This window comes from Schistocerca nitens, chromosome 8 (genome assembly GCF_023898315.1).
Source record: "Schistocerca nitens isolate TAMUIC-IGC-003100 chromosome 8, iqSchNite1.1, whole genome shotgun sequence".
Lineage (NCBI taxonomy): Eukaryota > Metazoa > Arthropoda > Insecta > Orthoptera > Acrididae > Schistocerca > Schistocerca nitens.
In genome coordinates this window covers 55,497,481-55,525,412 of record NC_064621.1, presented here as the reverse complement: position 1 = coordinate 55,525,412, position 27,932 = coordinate 55,497,481, and positions in this window count along the sequence as shown.

Here is a 27,932-nt window from a genome sequence, read left to right as displayed (position 1 = left end):
AGTTACAGGCCACATGTCCTGTGGATACACCTTACTTGTCTTTAAAGCTGTGGCTTCCATTGCATTCTGCATCCTCAGGCCGTTAATCATGGCTGATTCTTCTGCTTTTAGATTGTTTCCCACCCCATCTCTGTCCGCTAATCTGGAGAACATATTAACAATCGTACTCAGTATTTAACGTAGGGACAAAGTTCAATGAGACATTTCAAACATCAGAAGAGACAGGGATGCAGTATGTTTAAAACATACACTGAAGCGCCACAGAAACTGACATTGGCATGGGTGTTCAAATACAGAGGTATGTAAAAAGGCAGAAAACGGCGCTTACGTTCGGCGACGCCTTTATAAGACAGCAAGTCTCTGGCGCAGTTTTTAGAGTGGTTACAGCAGCTACGATGGCAGGTTTTCAAGTGAGTTTGAACGCGGTTTTATAGTACGAGCACGAGCGGCGGGACACAGCATCACCAAGATAGCGATGAAGTGTATCGTGAATATCAGGAATCCTGTAAAACATCAACCTCCGCCATCGCTGCGGCCGGAAAAAGATCCTGCATGAACGGGACCAACGACGACTGAAAAGAATCGTTCGACGTGACAGAAGTGCAACCCTTCCGCAAATTGCAGCAGATTTCAATTCTGGGTCATCAACAAGTGTCAGAGTACGATCAATTCAACGAAACATCATCGATATGGGCTTCCGGAGGCGAAGGGTCACTCGTGTACCCTTGATGACTGCACGACACAAACTTTACGCCTCGCCTGGGCCCGTCATCACCGACATTGGACTGTCGATGATTGGAAACATGTTGCCTGGTCGGACGAGTCTCGTTTCAAATTGTTTCTAGCGGATGGAATTGTACGGGTATGTAGACAGCCGCAGGAATCCATGGATCCTGCATGTCAGCAGGGGACTGTTGAAGCTGGTGGAGTCTCTGTAATGGTGTGGTGCCAGTGTAGTTGGAGTGTGTGGGACCCCTGAGACATCTAGATACGAATACGACAGATCACACGTACATAAGCTTCCTGTTTGACCACCTGCATCCGTTCATGTCCATTGTGCATTGCGACGAAATTGGATAATTCCAGCAGGACAATGTCCAGAATTGCTACACAGTGTTTCCAGGAACACTCTTAGAAGTTTAAACACTTCCGCTTGAGCATATCTGCGATGCCTTACAAGGTGCTGTTGAGAATAAATCTCGACCCCCTCGTACTCTTATGGATTTATGGACAGCCCTGAAGGATTCATGGTGTCACTTCCCTCCAGGACCACTTCAGACATTAGTCCAGTCTATGTCACGTCCTGTTGCGGCACTTCTGCGTGCTCACTGGGCCCTACACGATATTAGGCAGGTGTAACAGTTTATTTGACTCTTCAGTGTATTGGACCAGTGGAATCAGTCATGTGGAGGTATGGGAATTCCTTTCCAGCATGGTACTATCTTCCTATTATTATTCGCTGATGATCAAATACTTATAGCACAGAGTAGAGGGGATGTAAAATTTATCATAAAGAAGTTAATGGAAGCCTCTTGACGAAGTTGGCTTAGAGTAAATACGAAAAAAAAAAAACAATTTAGTAGCGAGAAGAGATGGGTCATAGTATTGCCACAAGGAAATATTCAAGGTGTAAAGCAGTATAAATACTTGGGATAGCTTATCCATTCCTCAAAAAACTATATAGTAAATGTGGAACGCTGGGTCCAGCAGTCAAGAGGAGCTATTCAGATGCTAAATGGAGCTCTATGGAGCTGGGAGTATCAAAAGAAACAAAGAAGATGATTCCGCAGACAGTAGTGGAAAGTATGCCAACATACGTTGCAGACGAATGGACCACCGGGGAGCAGCAGCGAAGCAGAGTAGGGGACATTAGATAAATTATACGGGGTATGGAGAACAGTGTGGAGAATAAATGATGAAATTAGGAAGATGATGAATATGGAACAACCAGATGTGTAATGACTTGGGAATAGAATTCTTCAAAGGTATGTCCATGTACGGTGAATGGAGCAAGGATGATGGCCAAAAGCCAGGATGAAGGAAGCGTAGACTGTCGAGGTTAACATGGAGAGTGCGAGTAATTACAGTGATGAGGAAAAGACATCTGAAAGAGGAAGACTGCCATGATCGAGGAAGCTGGCGAATAGGAATGCAGGGTAACTGCTGAAGAGTGGAGAAGCCTGTAAACGTAAAAATTAGTAGTAAACTCTTTCATGAGAGCGCTTTCAATTTAATGGCCATGCTTCGCTTTGGAGAAGACGAATTTATTTCTTTTTCTTTAAGACTGAATTCTTTACACCCTGACAGCGATTACCACTGCAGTGCTAAATAAAATCCATCTTCAGTCACAAAATATTAATTGCAGCGCAGTGTAGTTGTCCTTTTCACAGTTCTTCCACTATTGTATTGTCATTTTTATACACCTGTGACGTGTTTCCTGGAAGTGCTACTCAAGATAAGTTGTATTCAACAAAGCCCTATCTTTTATTGACTGGAGGAAACTACACACATCAAAAACGTGTTGCATCATCCCGGTTCCCAGAACTCCTGAAGATAGATTTTGACTCTGTATATTGTATCACAGACACAATCCCTTTGACTGTTGAAGGGTGCCACTAAACCCGCCCAAAGATTTAAACAACCATGCGTAAGTAGCGCCTATTAGCCAGAGGAGGTCCGACAGCAGATCAGTTCCAGTCATTCCACCAGGAAGGAGGTACACAGCTCATGTTGTCTGTAGTTGAACAATGACGAGACGGTCAACACCGCGGTTCGATCGCGTCCGCGTTGTTACTCTGTACCATGAAGGGCTCTCAAGAAGGGAAGTGTCCAGGAGTCTCGGAGTGAACCAAAGCGATGTTGTTCGGACATGGAGGAGATACAGGGAGACAGGAACTGTCGATGACATGCCTCGCTCAGGCCGCCCAGGGGCTACTACTGCAGTGGATGACCGGAGGAACCCTGACAGCAACGCTACCATGTTGAATAATGTTTTTCGTGCAGCCACAGGGCGTCATGTTAAGAAACAAACTGTGCGCAATAGGCTGCATGATGCGCAACTTCACTAACGACGTCCATGGCGAGATCCTACTTTGCAACCGCGTTACCATGCAGCGCGGTACAGATGGGCCCAACAGCATGTCGAATGGGACGCTCATAATTGGCATCACGTTCTCTTCACGTATGAGTGCCGCATATGCCTTCAACCAGGCAATGGTCAGAGACGTGTTTGGACGCAACCCGGTCAGGCTGAACGCCTAAACACAGTGTCCAGCGAGTGCAGCTATGTGGAGGCTCCCTGCTGATTTGGAGTGGCATTATGTGAGCCAACGTATGCCGCTGGTGGTCACGGAAGGCGCCGTAACGGCTGAACGATAAGTGAATGCCATCTTACGAAAAATAGTGCTACCATATCGGCAGAATATTGGCGAGACATTCGTCTTCATGGGCGACACTTCGCTCCCCCATCGTGCACATCTTGTGAACTAGAGTGGTCAGCATGTTCTCCCGTCATGAACCTTATCGAACATGCCTGGAATAAATTGCAAAGGGCTGTTTATGGACGACGTGACCCACCAACCACTCCGAGGGCTCTACGCCGAATCACCGTTGGGGAGTGGACCAACAGTGCCTTGATGAACTTGTGGATAGTATGCGACGACAAATACAGGCACGCGTTGATGCTAGAGGTAGTGCCACTGGGTATTAGAGGTGTTTACAGCAATCTGGACTACCACCACTGAAGGCCACTCCATATGGTGAAACCACATGCAATGTGTGGTTTTCATGAGCAATAAAATGGGATGAAATGATATTTATGTTGATCTCTATTCCAATTTTCAGTACAGATTCCAAAACTCTCGGAACCGAGGGTTTGCAAAATTTTAATTGATATGGGAATTTAGAACCTGACTTGCCTTGTCAGCTGTGACATAGGCTTCTCCTCAGAATTCTGTTTCCCAACGTTCTAATACTCGCGTGTTGAATTCTTCACTTATTTAATTCTTTCGTCCTTCACTGCTCTTAGTACGAGCGCAGATACTGGTACGGAAACAAGAACATTGCCGATTCTATTTGATAAAACGGAAAATCTTTGCGTTATGTAGAATGTAGCTTTCAGTGTGTTTTCATTTGCAACGCTATTTTGAGAGCACCTTCTTCGAGGAGTGCTATAACTTTTGCTCATTTCGGATGATACATAGGGTCAGGAATTTCACCGTGTGCCTAATGTTACATGTTAACGGTCGCATCAATCTTCGTTTTACGCTGTCTAGGCTTAATGCTTCAGGGAAACGCAACGGCACACCTGTAATACATTTTAATTTCATTTCACCTTCGAGTTCTAACATTACACTCATTAAGCCTTATGGTACGTCAACCTTTGGAACATTTATCAACTAACGTAGGCTGTCTCGTCTGGTAAAGAAGTGATGTTAGAGTTGGAACGTATTTTTACAAATAATATGGCAGATTACTGTAAACATTGCCTTACATCATAGTACGTTCAGTGGCACAACAAATGCCACGACTAAAGGGTTGCAGTGGGCTTCAGGAGCACACTCAATGCAGGTCTAGCGAATTTTTAATTGAAAAAAGTCAATGAAGCAGCCGTTCAGCCGGAAAAAGGAGACTGATGTGCTCGTTTCGATACGTTGAAGATACATACGGTTTACAGCCGCGTGGAGGAAAGGAACTTCCAGAATTTCCGAATTTTTTGGGAAATTAATTCTAATAAACTCGACTGCAAAAATTTAAGGACAGAAGTAAGTTGTAGTAACGATATGGCGGTTCTGGAACTCTGTTTAAATTGAGCCCACGTAGGTGATTGACATAGTTACATACATCATCATTCTTATCAGTTGGCAGCCACGCCCCTTCTTGCTCCACAATCATCTCCTTATTTGCAGCCAATCATAACGCAGTATTACAAAACCCAAGATGGCGGAAATAGCCTAGAGCCGTGAATAGAAAATTGAAAATAGATTCCCCCTACCGTTCCCTCGCCACATATCTAGATAGTGTTAATGCTGTATTAAAAATTCACATTGGTGGACAGACGATTCACAGGGCTTATACCACATGCCTTCTCCTCTTTACAACCAGTCAGAGCATAGTGTTTAAATGATGTATAGAAATTGTGTCAAATTCATTATTTCCATCTGCGATGCACAAGAGCTCATCATTGAAGATAGCGCCCAACACACAGTAAAGCAAAGCATTGCATAACACCCAGATTAAAGTCAAAGGTATTCATTATTTGCCAAAGACATTTACCTCTGGTGTAAAAATGACATTAAGTTAAATTATTTACATACACGTATGCGCCTCTGACGTAATTTTAAAATTTCTCCAACTGACACCTGTGGTCTAGGGGTATTCACGCTTCGTGCGCTAGGTAGTACATTTTCCCAGTTCCGCCCCTTACCGATAGCGCTGCGTTGTCTCCGATTAGTGTTGTGTGAGCCCTCATGCACTTCGCATTGCTGTTTGTCGTCTAGTGTCTGGTCTCTAGTGTTTGTGTAGCCCTTCACAACGCGGCATAGTCTCGGGCTGTGTTGTCCAACATGCTTCATACGTCTGTTCCGCGTACAGCTACCGTCAGATTCAGTTTTGATAAATCTACGCACCATGTGCAGCCTGGCTCTGTAGAGACACACGAGTGGCGGACAAGATCAAGTGCATACTGCGTACTTTGATTCGGAATCATATTTGTTTTTATTAAGTTTCTTTATCCGCTTCAGGTTGACAGGGTATTATTAAGTCACGGAAACTCACACCCCTTTATTCATCGTGATGGTTGCACTAGCATGGTTCTTTTGGAGAATGCAGAATTGGTCTGTAGAAATGTGGGGGTTTTTAACTATCCGCCCACAGTAGATGACAGCTTACTGAGGTCTACCCTGCTCCCTTACTGAGGTATACGACAAATACTAGTGGAAAGCTGGTGTCCTCAGCACCACTTACAAATTTGTAGTGGTGTTCTGTCGGTAGAAACGGTAAGTGGAAAAAATACTCTCTATTTCGTCCTCGTATCACTCAACAGCGACCAGGAAGGAACCTGCTTCATTTGTACCGCTTCGTGTGGTGATGTTAAAACATGTTTACGACCAGCGTAAAATGTTTACTTTAGCTAATGTTCTCTCACAGGATTCCGCAGCTTAGTCAACACCGGTTATTGAATATCACAGCGGATCTTTGAGAGATAATGATGGTGATATTCCCCCGCTGCCCACGCGTAAGGACAATAACGCCTTCACACCCGCGAGGCCGATTCCACTTATTCAAAACAAGTGTCGCCGAACACATGACGATGACGCAGTTGAGGAACCTTTTCCTTTGGCTCGCCCTTCGGATAGCCCTCCACTGAAGTATCCTGTTCTCCCGCCAGAGTTTGTGGGTGAGTAAGCCGTGGGTGCTTCTGCACCTGACCAGGTGATAGCTCATCTGGCGGTTCTTCCATCATCCAGGCCGACTCGTCGGCGCTGTCGGTTAAGGACTGTTTCAGGAACCCACTTGTCTTCCCTAGCTCTTTCTGAGACCTCGCTGTTTGTCTCAGCTTCCCAAACTACTTCTTCGCCTTCTATCGCCGCGTCCAGGTCACAACCTCTTGATGAGCGGAACTTGACTGATTCGCAAGGGCAGGAGGACCCCATCGTTATCAAACAAATCACCTTAAGTGAGCCTCTATCCTTCGACGAGTGACGTACAGAGGTCTCTCCCTCTCAAACTCAAAGGGATTTTCTGCATGGGACACCCACACAACCGCACGAGGTAGCAGCAATTCCGAGGAGTCGCAGTAAACAACGTAACCAGCCTGACAGAGTGTCGCATCTGCAAAAAAGAAAGAAAAACACAGTTAGAAGATGGGAGAGATGTTCATACTTCTCCCGCCGTTTTGTCCATTCATTCTGCCATAAATACTAGTATATATCCGTTCGAAGATGGTTGTGTAATTTTGTAGTTTTTTTTCCATTTCAGTTGTCTATTCAAGCATACACTTTTGTATTTTTCTCACTTTGAACAATAACAGGATTGGTTTTAAACTCTGGCTCACCGCTTTGCGACAGTTTATATATGACTCACGTATACACACACACACACACACACACACACACATATATATATATATATATATATATATATATATATATATATATATATATATATATACTACTGCTGGCCATTAAAATTGCTACACCACGAAGATGACGTGCTACAGACGCGAAATTTAACCGACAGGAAGAAGATGCTGTGATGTGCAAATGATTAGCTTTTCAGAGCATTCACACAAGGTTGGCACCGATGGTGACACCTACAACGTGTTGACATGAGGAAAGTTTCCAACCGATTTCTCATACACAAACAGCAGTTGACCGGCGTTGCCTGGTGAAACGTTGTTTTGGTGCCTCGTGTAAGGAGGAGAAATGCGTACCATCACGTTTCCGGCTTTGATAAAGGTCGGATTGTAGCCTATCGCGGTTGCGGTTTATCGTATCGCGACATTGCTGCTCGCGTTGGTCGAGATCCAATGACTGTTAGCAGAATACGGAATCGGTGGGTTCAGGAGGGTAATACGGAACGCCGTGCTGGATCCCAATGGCCTCGTATCACTAGCAGTCGAGATGACGACAGGCATCTTATCCGCATGGCTGTAACGGATCGTGCAGCCAAGTCTCGATCCCTGAGTCGACAGATGGGGATGTTTGCAAGACAACAACCATCTGCATGAACAGTTCGACGAAGTTTGCAGCAGCATGGACTATCAGCTCGGAGATCATGGCTGCGGTTACCCTTGACGCTGCATCACACACAGGAGCGCCTGCGATGGTGTACTCAACGACGAACCTGGGGCAAAACGTCATGTTTTCGGATGAATCCTGGTTCTCTTTACAGCATCATGATGGTCGCATCCGTGTTTGGCGACATCGCGGTGAACGCACATTGGAAGCGTGTATCCGTCATCGCCATACAGGCGTATCACCCGGCGTGAAGTTATGGGGTGCTATTCGTTACATGTCTCGGTCTCCTCTTGTTCGCATTGACGGCGCTTTGAACAGTGGACGTTACATTTCAGATGTGTTACGACCTGTGGCTCTACCCTTCATTCGATCCCTGCGAAATCCTATATTTCAATTTCAGCGGGATAATGCACGACCGCATGTTGCAGGTCCTGTACGGGCCTTTCTGGATACAGAAAATGTTCGACTGCTACCCTGGCCAGCACATTCTCCAGATCTCTCACCAATTGAAAACGTCTGGTCAATGGTGGCCGAGCAACTGGCTCATCACAATATGCCAGTCACTACTCTTGATGAACTGTGGTATCGTGTTGAAGCTGCATGGGCAGCTGTACCTGTACACGGCATCCAAGCTCTGATTCAATGCCCACGCGTATCAAGGCCGTTATTACGGCCAGAGGTGGTTATTCTGGATACTGATTTCTCAGGATCTATGCACCCAAATTGCGTGAAAATTTAATCACATGTCAGTTCTAGTATAATACATTTGTGCAATGAATACTCGTTTTTCATCTGCATTTCTTCTTGGTGTAGGAATTTTAGTGGCCAGTAGTATGTGTGTGTGTGTGTGTGTGTGTGTGTGTGTGTGTGTGTGTTCTCGAACGTTTTTAATGTGGCTACCGACATTTCGAAGTTCTCGATTATGGGTGTGGGACGCGCCTTTTGTGATCACACTTAACTGCATAAGCCTTCTGGCTCTTGTCGTTCCATGGAACGTTCGCATTTTCGCATTTCAGCAAGGGGAAATTATTTACCTATCTATCAAACACTCTAGAAATGTGATAGTGAATGGTGATTTTAATATTGTTTGCAGGCCGTTGGGTGAATCTCCTAATTTTAGTTTGGTAAAGAACTCGATGACACAGCACACTACTTTCATCTAGGGGACGCATTGGTTTGTCGGTATACTACACTTGTCCGACAGACTTATTTTACTGCCACCTCCAGCAACCAGCTTGACAGATTATATTATTACGATTCCTTGTACAGTCATATTTCGGATGTTGGCGTGATACCCGTGTGTCTTACTGATCATTGTGCTTAGTCTCCACATTTAATTATGTAGAACAGCCGGTGGAATTGTATCATCGTACCTTGATGCTCAATGTAACCTATCTACAAAACCATACCTTGGTGTTTTCATTCACGAAGTACGAGCCCGTTGGTCTTTGGCTACAGAACGCTACTTATCTACTGTGAACTGGTGGACACTGCACGCCAAGCCAAAAATCCGTAAAGCTCTCATGCCCTTTGTTGCCGTCCGGTGGGCCCAAGAGTTTTATCACTCCGTATTAGGTCACGTTTAGGATAGCGCTACTCAAGCTTCTCTAAGGTTTATTTATGTTACAGTTCAAATAATTATAGATGGAAAGACTGCGGGCAAAATTTCAGCAACGTTCCATTTTAGAGGATGAACTGACTTAACTATACCGTCTTATACGTACACGGGCGTGCAGGAAACGCGTTTGCGTCGCATACCTCGCTAACGCCAGTGATCGAGTGTCAAGGTCCCACAATGACATTTACAGTTTAATTTTTAAATACTTTCCTGAATTGTATTATCCTATGTTACAGTGGAAAATTTTCCAGGCGACTTTCGCCCTTTGCGTCGTCACCGCTGTGTTAAATGACGTTTTCTGTTTCGAGTGATTTCCACAAGGATGATACGTATGATGTTGTTACTGGGTCTCAATCACGGAAGTCACCTGGATTGGATGATACTAGTAAGGAATTTTATGTTCATTTTTGGACTCTCATAGGTGACACAATAACGTAGATGGTCAATGATGTGATACGGTTCCCTTTCAAGGAAGGTAAAGTAGTACTCATACCGAAACCCATGGGTCGACCAAATCTGCACTCACTTCATTCAATTAATCTCCTAAACTTCGACTATAAAACTGTCTATCGATCTGCAAACACCCGTCTCTACACGTTGTTCGACAAAAATCATTGCCTTTCACCGAAATTTTGTGCCTGGACGCAGGGTTCTAACTTCTGTTATCGAACGTCGACATGACGTTTCGGTGGCTGCGGCCACTCATATCTTATAAGCCTCACTTTTTCTCGGCTTCCACGAGGCATTCGATCGTGTCATTCACTGTGTGTTAAACGCTTTGGGTTTTACTCACGACGCATGTCAGGTACTAACCCATCTTTCCACTGGTATCCATGTATCAGTGCTTGTGAACGGTCATTTTACCCCCCCCCCCCCCTTCCGCCGCCATTTCGGTCCTACAGGACCTACCCATGGGAAGCCCCTTATCGATCTTTGTTTTGTTCTTACAACTCTTGCTTCGGCGTATTGCCGTGCAACTCCTTCGCTCGACTATACTGGGAAAACATTTCCCGGTACGTGCTTACGCTGGTGACGTCATGGTTTTAGTACGAAATGCCGACGTTTCCGGGCTCAAAGATACCTCGGATACCCTTATTGCCTTGCTGTTGATCTCATTAACTGTCGCTAATGCACGTTGCTGCCACTTTAACCAAGTGGCAATTTTTTGGGCGATTGTGGCCGATTGCCACCGGACTAGGCAACAAAGCAGATTGCGTTACGACCAAAATGCCGCCACTTAAGTGGCAAGAGGTTCGAACACGTGTTCAGGGAGTGATTCTTGAATACGAACAACGTTCATTTAGCCTCCTTCACCAAGCGCTGGTTAAGTTTATTACAGTTATTTAGAGACGAATGAAAAAACTGGTAGAAGCCGACCTCGGGGAAGATCAGTTTGGATTCCGTAGAAATATTGGAACACGTGAGGCCATACTGACCTTACGACTTATCTTAGAAGAAAGATTAAGGAAAGGCAAACCTACGTTTCTAGCATTTGTAGACTTAAAGAAAGCTTTTGACAATGTTGACTGGAATAATCTGTTTCAAATTCTAAAGGTGGCAGAGGTAAAATATAGGGAGCGAAAGGCTATTTACAATTTGTACAGAAACCAGATGGCAGTTATAAGAGTCGAGGGGCATGAAAGGGAAGCAGTGGTTGGGAAAGGAGTGAGACAGGGTTGTAGCTATCCCCGATGTCATTCAATCTGTATATTGAGCAAGCAGTAAAGGAAACAAAAGAAATATTCGGAGTAGGTATTAAAATCCATGGAGAAGAAATAAAAACTTTGAGGTCCGCCGATGACATTGTACTTCTGTCAGAGACAGCAAAGGGCTTGGAAGAACAGTTGAACGGAATGGACAGTGTCTTGAAAGGAGGATATAAGATGAACATCAACAAAAGAAAAACGAGGATAATGGAATGTAGTCGAATGAAGTCGGGTGATGCTGAGGGTATTAGATTAGGAAATGAGACACTTAAAGTAGCAAAGGAGTTTTGCTATTTGTGGAGCAAAATAACAGATAATGGTCGAAGTAGAGAGGACATAAAATGTAGACAGGGAATGGCAAGGAAAGCGTTTCTGAAGAAGAGAAATTTTTTAACATCGATTATACATTTAAGTGTCAGGAAGTCGTTTCTGAAAGTATTTATATGGAGTGTAGCCATGTATGGAAGTGAAGCGTGGACGATAAATAGTTTGGACAAGAAAAGAATAGAAGCTTTCGAAATGTGGTGCTACAGAAGAATGCTGAAGATTAGATGGGTTGATCACATAACTAATGAGGAGGTATTGAATAGAATTGGGGAGAAGAGGAGTTTGTGGCAGAACTTGACAAGAAGCAGAGACCGGTTGGTAGGAAATATTCTGAGGCATCAAGGGATCACAAATTTAGCAGTGGAGGGTAAAAATCGTAGAGGGAGACCAAGATATGAATACACTAAGCAGAATCAGAAGGATGTTGGTTGCAGTAAGTATTGGGAGATGAAGAAGGTTGCACAGGATAGAGTACATTGGAAAGCTGCATCAAACCAGTCTCAGGACTGAAGACCACGACAACAACATTATTACATTGCACAGATATTCCCCCTTCCTGCGATGATGATCCGCGATGTCAAGCAACTGTCTTGCCAAATCCTGTGGCGACATCTTTCGAGTCCAGTATTAGCTGGTGGCTATGCCGTGCAAGCTCGAAGGATTAGGTGTTCGCGACATTAAAGTGAAGGCGTCCATCTGGCTTTTACGACGCAGTGTCCTAACATGTACACAGGCGCCGTATTCCATTACATCTCGTTTATTTTTCCTGTCTCCAGCCGGTCAGTCTGTCTTCCCGTTGCTGTATTAACTCTAAATTGTGATACATCCGCAAATGTTCTCTAATTCTCAGTTTCTTAGGTGCTGATATTCCTTCAAAGACGGACGTCACTACCGAAGACTTAGTATCCTGTTGGGGTCAACCACCTCGCCTCCCCCTTCCTCAGATAACTACCCCATAAACTCCCAGAAAGCTGTCTGGTCTCATCTCAGTCTTTCTGTATTACCCACAGAGATAGCTTCGCCGTGTACAGAGTTATACGTCGTTTGGTATCGACTGGCGACCCTTTCCCCGCCTGGGCCTTCGTCCGACTGATCAGTGTGGTGAACGTCGTCACACTGGCGCCTTAAGTCGCAGGCTGGTCTCTTGTGGACGGGACCATTGGCTCTGCATTTGTCGACAGTTGTCTTCACTTCCCGAAGTCCTGAATCCGGTTTTCAGGATGCCTTCCTTATTCATCCGGCGGTATCTTTTTTTCCTTACACAAAAATGAATACGATCTTCTGGCTCCTGGGTCACAATGTTCACTACGTTGTTGAAGAAAGAAACGCTTCTGTCCTTCAGCAGTATCTGGAGACAGCGCTTTGGGTGTGGCTGCGGTTCCACGTTATTGCAAATTTGCTTTTTCGTGTTGTTAATCGAAAGGGTATTAGTTAAGTTTCCCTATGGTCTTTGATTCCGCTCTGTTTCTGGTACCTAGTCACGCGAATTCTTGCCTTATTGTCTCTTCTTCCTCACACATATAAAAATTAATTGAAACAAAAATAAAAAATAAAAACATAAGACAATAGGTCGTGAGCTAGTTTCCTGGTTACTCAGAAACTTTTCCTCTCCTTTTGTTACTAAGAGTTATTTGTTTTCTCAATTTGCAACTTGTATCAAATCTTGGTTTTCACTGTAGTCAGCTGAATGTTCATGAAAGTACTAAGTCATTATGATAATGAACAGAAAGAGAGGTAGCGTCTTTGATTAGTAATCAAAACGGCCTCGATACCGGGGTCGAAACCCGCGACTGCTTAAATTTTGAATAAAACTTATCATCAATGGCGGCCGTAGATTTCCGACAAAATAAGTCACCCACATTGTGCCGAAAACCTTGTCAAAGGTAGCTTAGGTGCGCACAGAGTTTCAGGGTACTGTCTTGCCCTTGCGGTGGAAAACTGACCCTAAGGGCGGAAGAATCAGCATGAGGATGCAGAAAGCAATGAAAACCACTGCATTAAATACACGTAATGTGTATCCACAGGACAGCTGACATCTAATGTAAAAGTCTCATAACGATCTTTCCACTGGCAAAAGATTTCTGCCTAGTCCCCCCTTCAGGTCTCTGAGAGGCAACTGCCAAGGAGGAGGGGGTGACCATCACAGAAAGATGGAATAATTAACAAAAAGTATAATGTTCTACGAGTCGGGGTGTAAAATATCAGACGTATGAACGTGGTAGGGAATCCAGATAATCCGGAAAGGGAAATGATAAGGCTCAATGTAGATATAGTGGGAGTCGGGAAAGTGAAATGGAAACTAATACAAGGTTTTCCGGTCAGGCAACTATAGGGTAACATCAACAACAGCAGACTACGGTATAACAGGAGTAGGATTCGGTATATTAGATATGAATAGTTGGATAGGACAGATAGTGAGTTACTAGGAGCAGTTGAGTGACAGGGTTGTTCTCATCAGAACTGACAGCAAACCAACGCCGACTGCAATAGTTCAGAGATACATGCCGACGTCGCAGTCAGAAGATGAAGAGACAAATGAAATGTATCAGGATACTGAACGGGTAATACAGTAAGTAAGAGCAAAATCTATTGATCAGAGGGGATAGAACTGCCGTTGTAGGAGAAGGATTAGAAGACATGATTATAAGAGAATACGGGTTTGGTACGAGGAACGAGAGAGGATTAAGGCTGAATTCTGAAATAAGTTTCAGATGGTAACAGCGAATTCTCTGTCCAAGAATCAGAAGAGGAGGAGAAATACCTGAAAAATGCCATGATATACAGGATGATTTCAGTTAGATAGGGGCAGATATATACTCAGATCACAATTTAGTAATGATGAAGAGTAGGTTGAAGTTTAAAGAATTAGTCATGAAGAATCAGTGCTCAAAGATCTGAGAGACGAATGTCCTAAGGAATGAAGAGATACTGCGATAAGGGATAGCTTGCTACACATTTAAGTTAAAGAGCAATGGGCATCCCTAAAAAGGCCAGTCACAGAAGTTGGACAGAAAAACAAAGGTACAAAGAAGATAACTGCGAAGAAATCGTGCGTAGCAGAAGAAATACTTCAGTTGAGTGACCGAAGAAGGAATACATAAATAGAAGATTGGAATGAAATAAGTAGGAAGTGCAGGGAAGCTAAGGCGAAATGGCCCCAAGAAAAATGTGAAGAATTCGAAGAAGACATGAATATCGGAAGGACTGACTCAGCTTATAGACAAGTCAAAACAACCATTGGTGAAACTAAAGGCAAGGACGGTAACTTTATGGTGCAATGAGAATAACACTGTTTGAAAGCAGAGGAGTAAGTTCATAAGTGGAAAGAGTACACTGAGGGTCCCTATGAGGGGGAGGAGTTATTTGGTGACACTGCACAAAAAGAAACAGGAGTCGATAGGGAAGAGATACGGGAGCCATTCTTAGAATCGGAATTTAGAAGAACCCTGAACGATTTAAAATCAGATAACGCAGAAGGGATAAATGAGATTCCATAAGAATTTCTAAACTCATAGAGGACAGTGATAACACAACGATTAGTTACGTTGGGTGTGAAATTTATGAGACCGGCGATATACCATCAAACTTTCGGAAAAACAACATTCTCACACTTCCCAAGATTGCAGGAGCCGACAGTTGCGATAATTATCACACAATCATATTAACAGCTCATGCATCCGAGTTGCTGACAAGAATACTATACGGGAGAATTCAAAAGAAAATTGAGGAACTGTTAGATGATGATCAGTTTCCCTTTAAGAAAGTTAAAGGCACCGCAGATGCAGTTCTTATGGTGCTGGTTGAAATGAAAGCAAGACTGAAGAAAAATCAAGAAACGTTCATAAAATTTGTCGACCTGAAAAAATCGTTTAACAATGTCAAATGGTGCTAGATGTTCGAAATCCTCCGAGAATAGGCGTAAGCTCTAGGAAATGTAGAGTAATATACAATATGTTTGACAACCAAGAGAAGGCAATGAGAGTGGAAGACCAAGAATGAAGTACATTGATTAAAGAGCGTGTAAGACAGGGGTGTAGTCTTTCTTCCCAACTGCTCAATCTATATGTTGAAGAAGCTAAGACGGAAACAAAAGAAAGGTACACGAGTGGGACTGAAATTCGGGGGGAAAGACATGAATACTAAGATTCGCTGATGATATTGACATAGTGAATGTGAAGAATAATTCGAGGGTCTGTTGAACAGAATGGAAATTAAAATGTGTAGAACATATAGATTAAGAGAAGTTTACTGGAACCAAATACTGTCTTAATTTGAGGATCAAACTTCCGAAAATTTACGTTTGGAGCACAGCATTGTATAGTCATGAGACAATAGAGACGGATGAGATGTGGTGCCACAGAAGAATGTTGCAAATTAGGTGTATCAATAATAACAGTAATGAGGGGGTTCTACCCAGAACCGACGAGAAAAGGAATAAGTGGAAAAAACTGACAAGAACGAGGATATGGAAGACAGGACATCTGTTGTGACATCAGGGAATAACTTCCATGATATTACAATACATGAGCCTGTAGAGGGTAAAAACTGTAGAGAAAGGCAAAGGCTGAAATACACCCAGCAAGTAACAGAGACGAAAAGTTTAGCGCTTTGCACAGAAGATGCATTCTTGGCGGTCCGCACCAAACCAGTCACAAGACTACAAGACTGATGACAAAAAAGTTCAAAGCTCTGCATTACACTCATAAAGTCACACACACACTCCCTCTCTCTCTCTCTCTCTCTCTCTCTCTCTCTCTCTCTCAGACACACACACACCTCTCCGCCCTCTGCTCCAATTAGAGTCTAGTACTGCACTGAAAAAAGAAAATCGAAACCTAACCCCAGCTTGGCTGTGATCAAATGTATCCGAAAGACATGAATTATTTACAAAAAACACAATTCTGCCTCCAGTCCTTCAATCAGAGTCCAGTATTATTGTTACAATATAACCCCATCTGGGCTACGCTGTCCAACAAACATATAAAAAATAACTACGTCAAAGTATTTGAATTGCCGAAAATACCAAAAGCGTTGTCTGCTACGATTGCATTACTCGTTTCCAAAAAGTTTTCTTATGGATGGAGTCACCAATCACGTGGGTAAATTTCATAGATGCTATAGATCATTCATTACGGTTTATTGTGACGTGTACGAGTATATAACATATTCTCTTCAAATAATTAAAAATCAGTTTTGCTTGTAAAATATAATTCTGAATTAGGAAACGTAGCTGTCGAATAAGAGTTTCACTTCAAATAATGTTCCATAAACCTTGAAAACATGAAGTAAAACCAGCTGCTCTTTTATATTCAAGTTGCAGTAAGCAACAACAGATGTCGCTACTGTTAAAAACGTCACATTTTCGATCTCTGTACCACGAGTTGTCCCCAGTGTCACAAACGAGTGTCTGTACCAATAAAAACGTTCAGAATTCGATGTATGGACCACACCTGATTTAAGACATAACCGAACGTTAATTTAACTGTATCCCACTTCTATGTCAGTATCCTTCCCAAAGTTTCTGCAAAATAAGTGGGCAACGCAAAATTGCGATGTTTATGTCGACTATTGCGGTGGTTTTCATCAAGTAATTTTCCACACACATCGATTTGTCAAACATAATGTGAAACCTAATGAATGTATCAGGAGGGGAGAGTGAAGATAATGACTCCTTTGAAAAATATAATCGATGATAATTTTTGCAAATGTTTGATACCTAGTTGACGTTAAGAACAAAACTTTGTAAGACTCAAATTTAATATTTTATTTTATCTATGATACTTGTCGAAAGTTTCATGATATTTTGAAATCTATCAGAAAATATAATATTTAAGGCGCAAGAGAATCTAATTATATAAAATGTATTCAATCTTTTAATATGTGTGCTGTTATAAACCATCATTTTATTCATCGCTCGTTTGAAAAGTGAGCGAAGATAACGCAGTGCAATAAAATATACAATCGATGACAAACATTATAAAAAATTTCTGCTGCATTCGGCCCGACGAATCGCTGTAAACTTGTATTAACCAACACCAATATCTAATGACAAAACCACTTGAAGCAAAACAATATTTTTAGAGAGGGAATGAAGGTGTTGATTGAGGAATAAGGTGATTTACTACGTTGTGTCACTTAAACTACAGAATGACGTGAATTGTTTATACACACACTCACGGTTGACGACCAAAGACGGTAATACGGACAGACGTAACATCTCCAAAGACAATATTAGATTCGATATTTACGGGAGACATAATTTTTTTTATCATTTAGTGTAAAGTTTCGCTCACTTCGCAAGAAAATTAATTATTTCCACATAAAAACAGTCTGTATTATTTATAAAAATGCGTACAGCGGTTCAGAAGCACTCGCCTACGAACAAACTTTGATGTACCCACCATACTTTCACACTCAATGGACCTTGAAACTAAATATTTTTTCGTTTCTCAAAGGGTCAGTATAACTTATTAAAATATATGCAGCTTAAATGCTTATCGTAATATGCAACATCTCTACGAAAATCCGCGAAAGGGTAAAGTTGTATTATATTAAGATATGAGATACTTTGGATGCACAATGAAGCTTGAAAATAATTAATTCCCCATCTAAACTGTCTGTATTATTTACTAAATTTCTCCAAGTTTCCATGTTCACACTACTGACAAAAAACTTGGTTAGCAGCACTTGTAAGAGTTGCACAGCTGTGTTGTATTTAATAATAAAAAAAAATTGCTTTCCTTTAGGAGTAGTCATTTATTTTCACAGTTAACAAAGTACAAAAACGTATAAATATGTCATAACTGTTCGTTGATACTGAATCTATTAGGACAAATATACTTTTACTGGATTCTTACAGACAGTACATGAGAAAAGTCAAGTTGATCTAGGATTCGTCCCAAAGTTTCAAGCCTCCACCACAGTTTCATATTCGTTACCAGTAGAAAGGGATCCTGCTTGACTGAGTTTGTCTAGACGCTGCTAAACAGCTAAAAACGAATCACAGAAGTATGCCATTCTCGACTCATACATATTATATTTAAGATGGACTAATCTGCCGGCCGGCCTGAGTGGCCGAGCGGCTCTAGCCGCTTCAGTCTGGAACCGCCCAACCACTATGGTCGCAGGTTCGAATCCTGCCTCGGGCATGGATGTGTGTGATGTCCTTCGGTTAGCTAGGTTTAAGTAGTTCTAAGGTCTAGGGGACTGATGACCTCAGATGTTAAGTCACATAGTGCTCAGAGCCATTTGAACCATTTTATTTTGGACTAATCTTACGTTTTGCTTATCATGCTTTGAAGAGCGCTACATTGTTGATCCAGGAGATGAATGCGGGTGTATTTCCATTCTAGAAGAGGATGTGACCCACATCTTGTGTTGGCCTGTTGAAGGGAGAGTCGAATACAACATTTTATATTCAGTTATGGATAAGCATTTTCCCATAGCGAAATATTGCATGCTTGGAGACTGCATCAACGAGCATGCATGGACGTCTGCAAGTCTTATTATGATGTCAGCTAGGTAAGTTTAGGCGCTTTCCTACAAGCAAAAGCAAAGCACTCATAATATGAATATTTGTCGTTACCTAGAAATTTACTTTGTTATAAATCAGTAATAAAGATTATGAAATGTATACGGAAATATAGTCACGATCTAGGTCAGCGCCAACGGAATCCCCTCTGAAATTTCTTATCCCCGCCGCTTTCGAATAAAGAATGTGTGCCTCCACACTCTTCACCTGAGCAACCTCTTAGAGGAGACATGTTGCAAAAAAATCAATCGTAGCAAACCAGATAAAAACATCTATATTTACTACACGAAATCCTAGGGAGGAACGTCATTATTGTGACAGCAAGAAAGACAATTGTTCCACTAATTATGTTTGGAAAACAATGTTGCCCACCCTGTCAGTCTGGATGAGGAGCGCAGCGTGCTTCTGTACTTAAGAGGCATGGTGTTCTAGGGGAAGTACCGCTTCGAGCGTCGCTTGTGTGAAGTTTTCCTCGCTAGTGTTGTTCTGTCTGCCGAGTGGGTCGAAGCGCCTCTGCTCCGCCTTTACTGTCTGCTTGTGTTCGTCTACTTGCACCGGCGTCGGCTGCTTCGCTATGGCTACCATGGTTCCCACGTGTATTCCACGAAAAAGGATTGTGAGCTTCACTTTTGATAAGACAACGCCACACGTGGAGCCCGGGTCTCTATAAATCCACGATTGGCTTGTCGATACATTTCATGTGAACTCTGATCAGGCCCACACCGCTTATTTTGACGCAAACTACGTGTTTTACGTGAAATTTATGGATCCCCATCACGTTGAAAAATTACTGTCGCGACATGGTTCTCAAGTTTGGTTCAAGCATCGCGATAATTCCGTTAGTATGGTGTCGCAGATGCTGAAATTGACTATACTAATGTTCGAATGTTCAACCTCCCGCGGTGGTTGATGACAACTTTCTAAGCGACATATTGACTCCTTACGGTAACGTGAAAAACGTCCGTCGTTAGCGCCGGTGTACTCAACACAGATTATAGTCTTATAGTGAAATTCGTTCCGTGGAAATGCATGTCTAACGCAATATTCCGCCACATTTACAAGTGTGTGGTTACCGCGTTCGTGTCATGTGTACTGGTCAAGAGGGAACCTGTTTCCTATGTAATAAAAGTGGGCGCGTTCGGTCTAATTGCCCGCTGACGGTTTTTGTATTAAAGCAGATTGAAGGTTGCTGATGTTGTTCCCTCCACTCTCGACGTCGGACCTACTCCTGCTTCGGATCATAATGAACAAAAAGTCAGCTCTGATAATCGCGTAAATGAATATCCGCTTTTACCTCCGCGACAGGTTCACAATCCAATTGCCCCCAGAACAGAACCTGTAACAGTGACGAACAAGCGACGTGGCAGTCAAGATGGCGTGGGTGAGGATTTGGCTTTGTCTTCTGCACCAAACTCCTTCCCATCGACTGTGTTCCCTGTTCTCCTCTTTATTGGTGCACACAGCTGGCAAAAGAGGATCAGGCAAACTTACTTTTCTGAGCAGTCAAAGCACGATACTTTCGTAGAATTAACGAGTGTTTCTATTCCATCTTCTGTGAACATTATGATGCTGCGGATCACGCTCCTCTGCGAATTGCGGATGTTATGTAAGGGCAAAATTGTTGACCTTGAAGAGAGTGCAAATGGAAGGTGCGAAAATGCGATCCAAGCCACGTTCATTGGTGACGAAAGAACTGACTTCCTTATATCACTTGCTTCTGCATCAGACACGTTGCCGACGTGCTTATATCCATTGTATCACGACAAATAATGGACGTATAGTAATTGTGCAAGCTGATATAGTGCGAGTGTTACACCAGTACTACGTAGACATCTACGGTATCGATGAGTCCAGTGGCACCATTCACCACCTACTAGTGAGCATCTTGGATAACACAATTACAGCTGAACATAATGAAACGCTCCTAGCTGCCTTTCAAACTGAGGATCTTAGGGTGGGATCGCCTCCTCAAAAGTCCACGGGTCTGGATGAATTTCCCAAGGAACGTTACGTACGCTTGTTTTGGTGCTATCTTTACGCCTCTTTTGAATGAAGTGTTGCAGGGTAGATAGCGCCGACCTCGTTCAAAGTGGGTAAAATTGTTTTAATCCCGAAACGCACTGGACTGGCTGCTCCTGATAGCTTTCGCCCAAATTAATTTGCTAAACTTTGATTATAAGACTGTGCCGAGGTCAATTAATAGTAGGTTATCGGCTCGGCTCTGATGGAGACGATTGTTGCAAAACATGAAAGCTGCGTACCTGCTGGTTGCATTCTTACCCCTATAGTCGAGTGTCGTGACGTGGTTTCGGTTGCTGCTATAATGTCCGTCCCTTGTGCCCTTGCTTTTCTAGGCTTTGATAAGGAATTTGAAAGTGTTAATCATGACTTTTTGTTTCGGATTCTGGGTACAGTTGGTTTTACTGTTGACACACGGCGAGTGCTCTCAAATGTGTATTTCAGCTTCGGTGGTTGTTAATGGCCAATTGACGCCCCCCATAAATATCCGTCGGGTAGTGCCTCAACGATTTCTTTAGTGTGGTGTCTTCGGCCCCTACTTCGGATGCTGGCATCCCAGAGGAAAGGTTGGACGCATTCCGGAGAGACTGTAGCTTTTCGTGCATACGCCGATGACGTGATGGTTCTACTCCGAAATTCTGTGGAGATAACTCAACTCAAGGCTGTAGTCTGCGATTATTGTCGGAGTTCAACTGCACTACTTAATGAAGGTAATGCAGGCTTCTTACTTTCTTAGGTTTCGATGACGCGGTTGTTCCATAGGCTACTGCAGTGAATCGGCATACGTCTCTCGGTATCGCCATTGGTCGTTGTCCACTCAAAATGGCGACGATTAGCTGGAAGTCTGTTACGCAAAAAATTCAGGCAGCGATACTAGAACAGGAAAGGCGTTCTCTTACACTGCTACACGAAGTCAGTATAGTGTATACATATGCCTTACGCAAAGCTTATTACGCACCCCATGTTTATCCGCTTCCATCGCTGATGGAGAAGAAACTAAAATAGTTATCTGGTCGTTTCTTATGGAAGTGACCTATCATTCGCTTACGGTATGAGGTGGTGTCAAAGCCTCGTTCTTCTTTGAGGGTTGGGCCTGACTGATATATGAAATAAGACGCAGACGCTATATGTGCGACGTACTGTTCTGACGATATCTCAAGAAACTAAGAAATTCGCGTCTCGTTTATTTCTTTGCGTCCGTCCTGCTAATCTCGATTCACACCCCCATCCCCCAATGATGTTGGTCGCATAAATTACAAGTTATAACACATTTGTGACTTCTACCTTAAGGTGAGCTACTTATGGGCCGACATTTTATGGAGACCCATCCTCACCATGAAATTCCTAGAGACTCGTTGGGAAGCCTTCCCTTGCCAGAACCTCGCTGAAAGAGAATTGCTGCAAACAACCTGGACGACAGAGTGGTTCAACATCAGTCTTCCGATTTTGCCTATGCTTGTAGCATCCTCGTGGTATAAAGTAGTAAATAACTTGCAATAAATGAGCGACATTTTCGTATTCGCCTTACCAACACGGATTTATTTAGTCGTTTATCGACTAAAGATACGATACGAGATAGCTTTATTTGTGGAGGTCATATCCTTACTTGGTCTTCTGATATTGTATATACTACGAACATCATACTGCGCCAATTTTCTTCCTTCTTTCCACGGTCAAAAACGGACTCCATTTTGTGGCTGCTAGCAGACTTCGTTCATTATGTTGTAGAAGGCCAGTGATGCAGTAGATGATTACGGCCTATTGGACATGCTTGCGAATGCCTCGATATCAGGACCTCTTCGCCAACATGTAGAATCTTGTTTTCAGTCGGCAAGGAGTTCATAAATTTCATTTTTCTGATGTATCCTTTGTTATATATATTCCCATACCATTTGTTTCGCCTCTCCTTTCTTCCCTGCTCGTTTTGTGTTGTGTTTTGGCTCAGTATCACTCCAGTTCTACTACAAAATGTATATAGATGAAGTACATATAAACAAGAGCGTTTATAATCCTAGAAATCATATTGGAATTTTCTTAGTATGCTATTTAAAGTATAATAAAAATAGTGTTTATATGCAAAAGTTTTTCATGTATATACATATATACACCAAAAATTTTTGCATCATCCCACATCCAAGAACTCCTGAAGACAGTCGTTGACTGTGGATATTGTATCACAGACCAGTCTCTGTGAGGGTTCAGAGGTGTCACTAAACCCGCCCAAACCTGTAAACAACCATGCATGATCAGTGCCTATTAGATGGGGGGGGGGGTGTCCGACGGCATATCAGTTCCAGTCATTCCACTAGGATGGAGCTGTAGTTCAACAATGCCTGGACTGTCAATACCGCGGTTCGATCGAGTCCGGATAGTTACTGTGTGCCAGGAATGGCTCTCAACAAGGGAAGTGTCCTGGCGTCTCAGAGTGAACCAAAGCGATGTTGTTCGGACATTGAGGAGATACAGAGAGACTGGAACTGTAGATGACGTGCTTCTCCCAGGCCGCTGAAGGGCTACTACTGCAGTGGATGACCACTAAATATGGATTATAGCTCGGAGGAACCCTGACACCAACGCCACCATGTTGGATAATGCTTTTCGTGCAACCACATGACGTCGTGTTAGACTCAAGCTGTGTGCAATAGGCTGCATGATACGTATCTTCACTCCAGACTTCCATGGTGAGGTCCATCTTTGCAACCACGACAACATGCAGCGCGGTACAGGTGGGCCCTACAAAAAGTCGGATGCACCGCTCAGGATTGGCATCACGTTCTCTTCACCTATGAGTGTCGCATATGCCTTCAATCAGACAATCGTCGGAGACGTATTTGGAAGCAACCCGGTCAGGCTGAACGTCTTAAACACACTGTCCAGTGAGGGCGGCAAGGTGGGGGTTCCCTGCTGTTTTGAGATGACGTTATGTGGGGCCGACGTACGCTGCTAGTAGTCACGGAAGGCGCCGTATCAGCTGTACAATACGTCAGTGCCTTCCTCCGACCGATAGTGCAACCATGTCAGCAGCATAGTGGCGAGGCATTCTTCATGGACGACAGTTCGCGCCCCCATTGCGCTCACCTTGTGAATGACTTCCTTCAGCATAACGACATCGCTCGACTAGTGTTTCCAGCATGTTCTCCAGACATGAATCTTATCGAACATGCCTGGGATAGATTGAAAAGTAATATTTATGGACGACGTGACCCACCAATCACTCTATGCCGAATCGCAGTTGAGGAGTGTGTCATCCCTTGAATCTACGTCAAACATGTTCTCAGTCAATGGTTCTTCAAACAACTTGGAATCTTTCTTGACGGCATTTTAAAGAATGGGATAATGTTTAGAAACCTAGGAGCTGTAAGTCATTCTGGGATCTAGGTGGATGTGAAGGGCCATATATGTATTCAAGTTATACATGTTTCATGATCATTTTCACTTGATATGCAGTAGAACTCATTAACAAGAAAATATATTTTTCTTGTAGAAATGAACGTCTGAGTCTGGTTTCCGTCAATAGAAGCAATTACGTCACCTCACTATAATTTCCTGTTCGTGAATCAATTGATAAATTAACCAGATACTGATCCAATAATCAGTAAGACTCGCGCAAAAAAAAGAAAGAGAAAAACACTTCTGGTACTCTTCTCCATAAATTGTGGCCTTAGCTTCGCTTAATTACAAAGGTCCAACAAAGGTCAAAACAAATGTAGCCACAGTTTTCTTGGAATTAGTAAAATATGAAGAGGAAGAAGAAAAAATGAAGTGGAAGAGCCCACTGTGAACAAAAATTATCTTTTTTCTAATACAAATATCTTTTGTAACAGGCTACTAAAAGTTTCTTCAGGAGGTTTTCTACCAATTTTCTCCACAAAGACCCTAGATCGTGGAAAGACGAGACCCATTACGAAACAACAATCCAGAAACTTGAAGAGATGGTTGTTGTAAACAATACTGCAGAAAAAGGTGCTGCACACAGTCAGGACTACAATCATATTCTCACAAAGGATGAAACTGGAAAACTTTTTGTTTTACAGATTGTTGTTGAAGACAATACAAAATGTCCAGTCTTGTTAGATCCCATGACTACAACGGCGTCAGGACACCACTTTTCCACACTTAAAAAAAAAAGGCTTTGCTAAGAAGCACTATGAATTTGGAAAGGCTAAATGTGCTAGCAATGCTTTCAGTGGAAGATTGTTTCAAATTGAAAATTTGTGCATTATAGGAAGTAAACTTGATAATAATTAAATTCTTTGTGGTTTTTTCCTTTTTTGAATCCTCAAATGATCTCCTCAGTAATATGAGTCAAAACGATGTTAAACAATTGCTATGTCTGCCTGAATGCGTCACATAAATTTCTCTCACAACAGACAAGGAGTCAGTCGATAAAAGGAAACATACACTACATTTTAACGGAAATATGTCCCAGCTTCAAGGCGTTTGAGTGTCGGGTAGAATTTATAGGATTGAGATGAAATTTTTCACACACATTTCTTTGCCAAATGGAACAAAAGTGGCAGGTGGGAGAAGCAATATACTTGCTTTCAAAAATTTGCATTAAATTAAGGGCCATCCAGTTCAACACCCAATGTTCTAATATCTCAACTCTGCATTAGCAAAAAGAAGAAACATATTCGTAGTTTTAATTCTGAATGGCACTAATCGAAATGTTGGCTTTTTGGCTATTGAGTAAAATATGCGCAGTTCTGGTTTTTGTGCTCGCTGCTTGCAAATGATGTAATGTGGATAAAAGATGGCTTTAAAAATGTAAACAAAATGAAATAAGAAAATGAAAAGTATGAACTACCAAGTAAGCACTTTGATAACGTAGTTCCACTTTAACTTTAGAACACAGACAGGTGTACAAACTTCCAGTCAACTGGCATGTATATTTTAATTGTTAGAAAGAACCACGAAATTTGGCCAAAAAGAATAAATTGCATTTTTTTCTGATGGAATTATTTAAATTCCCTTACAGGGACATTATGAAAAAGAGGATTCTTTAAATCTAAAGACATTTATACAAATAGTAAATTTTGCATCGAAGTTAGACTGAGGATTTGAAAAATCACTTAGAGACCTGTGAAGTATTCAAAGGAGTTTCTAAGACCATTAAAAGTCCGTTACTTTACTGCCTGTTACGTATATACCATGAAGAAATCAGAATGAAAATTAGAAAATATGTTTCGGCACTAACATGAATGATTCTTGTTCTATGATAGATAGTACGTGCAGAAATGTTTGAGAAATTTTCGGGATTCCTGATGCATGAAACTGAAGCGGCATATGTTATATAAAAACTTATTTGATAATAATTTGACATAATCCTTCAAGAGTATGGACATAAACTGATAGCTCAGATATTTCGTGGTGCAATCTTATGAAAGGCAAAAGTGTAAGAGATAAAGCAAAGATAAAAGCAGTTTGTAATAATGGACATTTCATTCACAGGTAGCCCATCAACTGAATTTAATAACGAGGAATGCACCACCATCTATTGCATTAAACATAAGAATATTTTCCTCTAACATTCTGGCTATCCGAATATTCTTCTCAAGCTTACCGACCTCAGCATTCCGTGTCCAACATGTACATGATGAAACTTCAACACATGGACCATAAACAGAGTTCATGAAAATTAGCGTCCTTCAAAAAACTGGCCTACTGAAATACAATCAACATAAAATGGACTTGAAAGCCCATCAGATGAAAAACGAACGTTAGACTACTTGAATTACGATCATTTGTAGTTTCGTTTAGAGAATCTTCATCAAGTTATGTCTCACACCGAAATAATTTGCAAACAAAGACAGTCGGGAGGAATTGGTGTGTTTTAAGTTAATGAACAGATGATAAATTTCAAAACTGCTGTTTTCGAATTAAAAAACTCTGTGAGAATCCTTCCAAAGGCACGCATGGTACAGTGAAGGAAGTTTGTGACTATATACATGTTGATATAATGCACAGATATACATCCTCTAAACACTTAGTAGCTGTTAAACCATTCAACAAGAGATGTTTCACTGCTTTTAAGATTGCATGTCCTAGAGCAGTGACAATACTAGCAGCTGAAGCATATCCCATGATTCACAAGAAAAGCTGTAAACTTGTAGGGCTGATATTCATGAATACGGAAAATTGATTGAGCTATTGAAATTTAACTTGGCTTCTGAGCTAGATGATGTTCTTAGTATAACTGCGAAACTGATAAAAATGATCTTGATAGCTGCCATGACTACAACTGAGTTAGAATATTGCTTTTACACAATGAAAAAAAGTGCCTTTCTAAGAAGCACTATGAATTTGGAAAGACTAAATGTGCTTGCACTGCTTTCAGTGGAGGGAAATTTTCACAGATGATAGAGAGAATTATAGAGCTTATCACACAAATTTGAACTCCATAAATGGCTTTCAGTTTTAGATGTTTTGTTAAATTAAAAAGTGTTTTACTTCGTTCTTCTAGGATTTTATCAAGTCTCCTAATGACAGTTCTTTTGTACATGTTTGTTTCCTTCCACACAATTTTAAAACAAGTGTTAAGAGTTTTCGTGCTGAAGGACACCCACTAGTTTTGGTTTAGAGATGTCACTGAACTCGACTGTTAATATATACAATTTTTTTGAAATTAAGCAACTGTGATATTATACAGCAGCTGATTTTGTTTGCATTTTCGGTGTTTGTGGAATTGTACTGAAGTTAAAACTCATATTCGACAACTACATATTTGAATTTATTAATTAAATTTTATAATGAAACATTGGATTTAACAATTAATAGATGATATGTTATATATTGGTTAAAATATGTCACAATGAATAATATATAGCTTCCAACGAAATTTATTAACGTGGCTGATGGACCAGTTCACAAACGATTTTTTGGAAATTGTTAGTTCAGACATAGTTCAAAACATTTTCGGTGTTGTAGACAGTTCAGTTCCTTTGAACCGTTTCTTGATAAATTATTCAGATGCTTTTTTGTGCAGCTCAGAT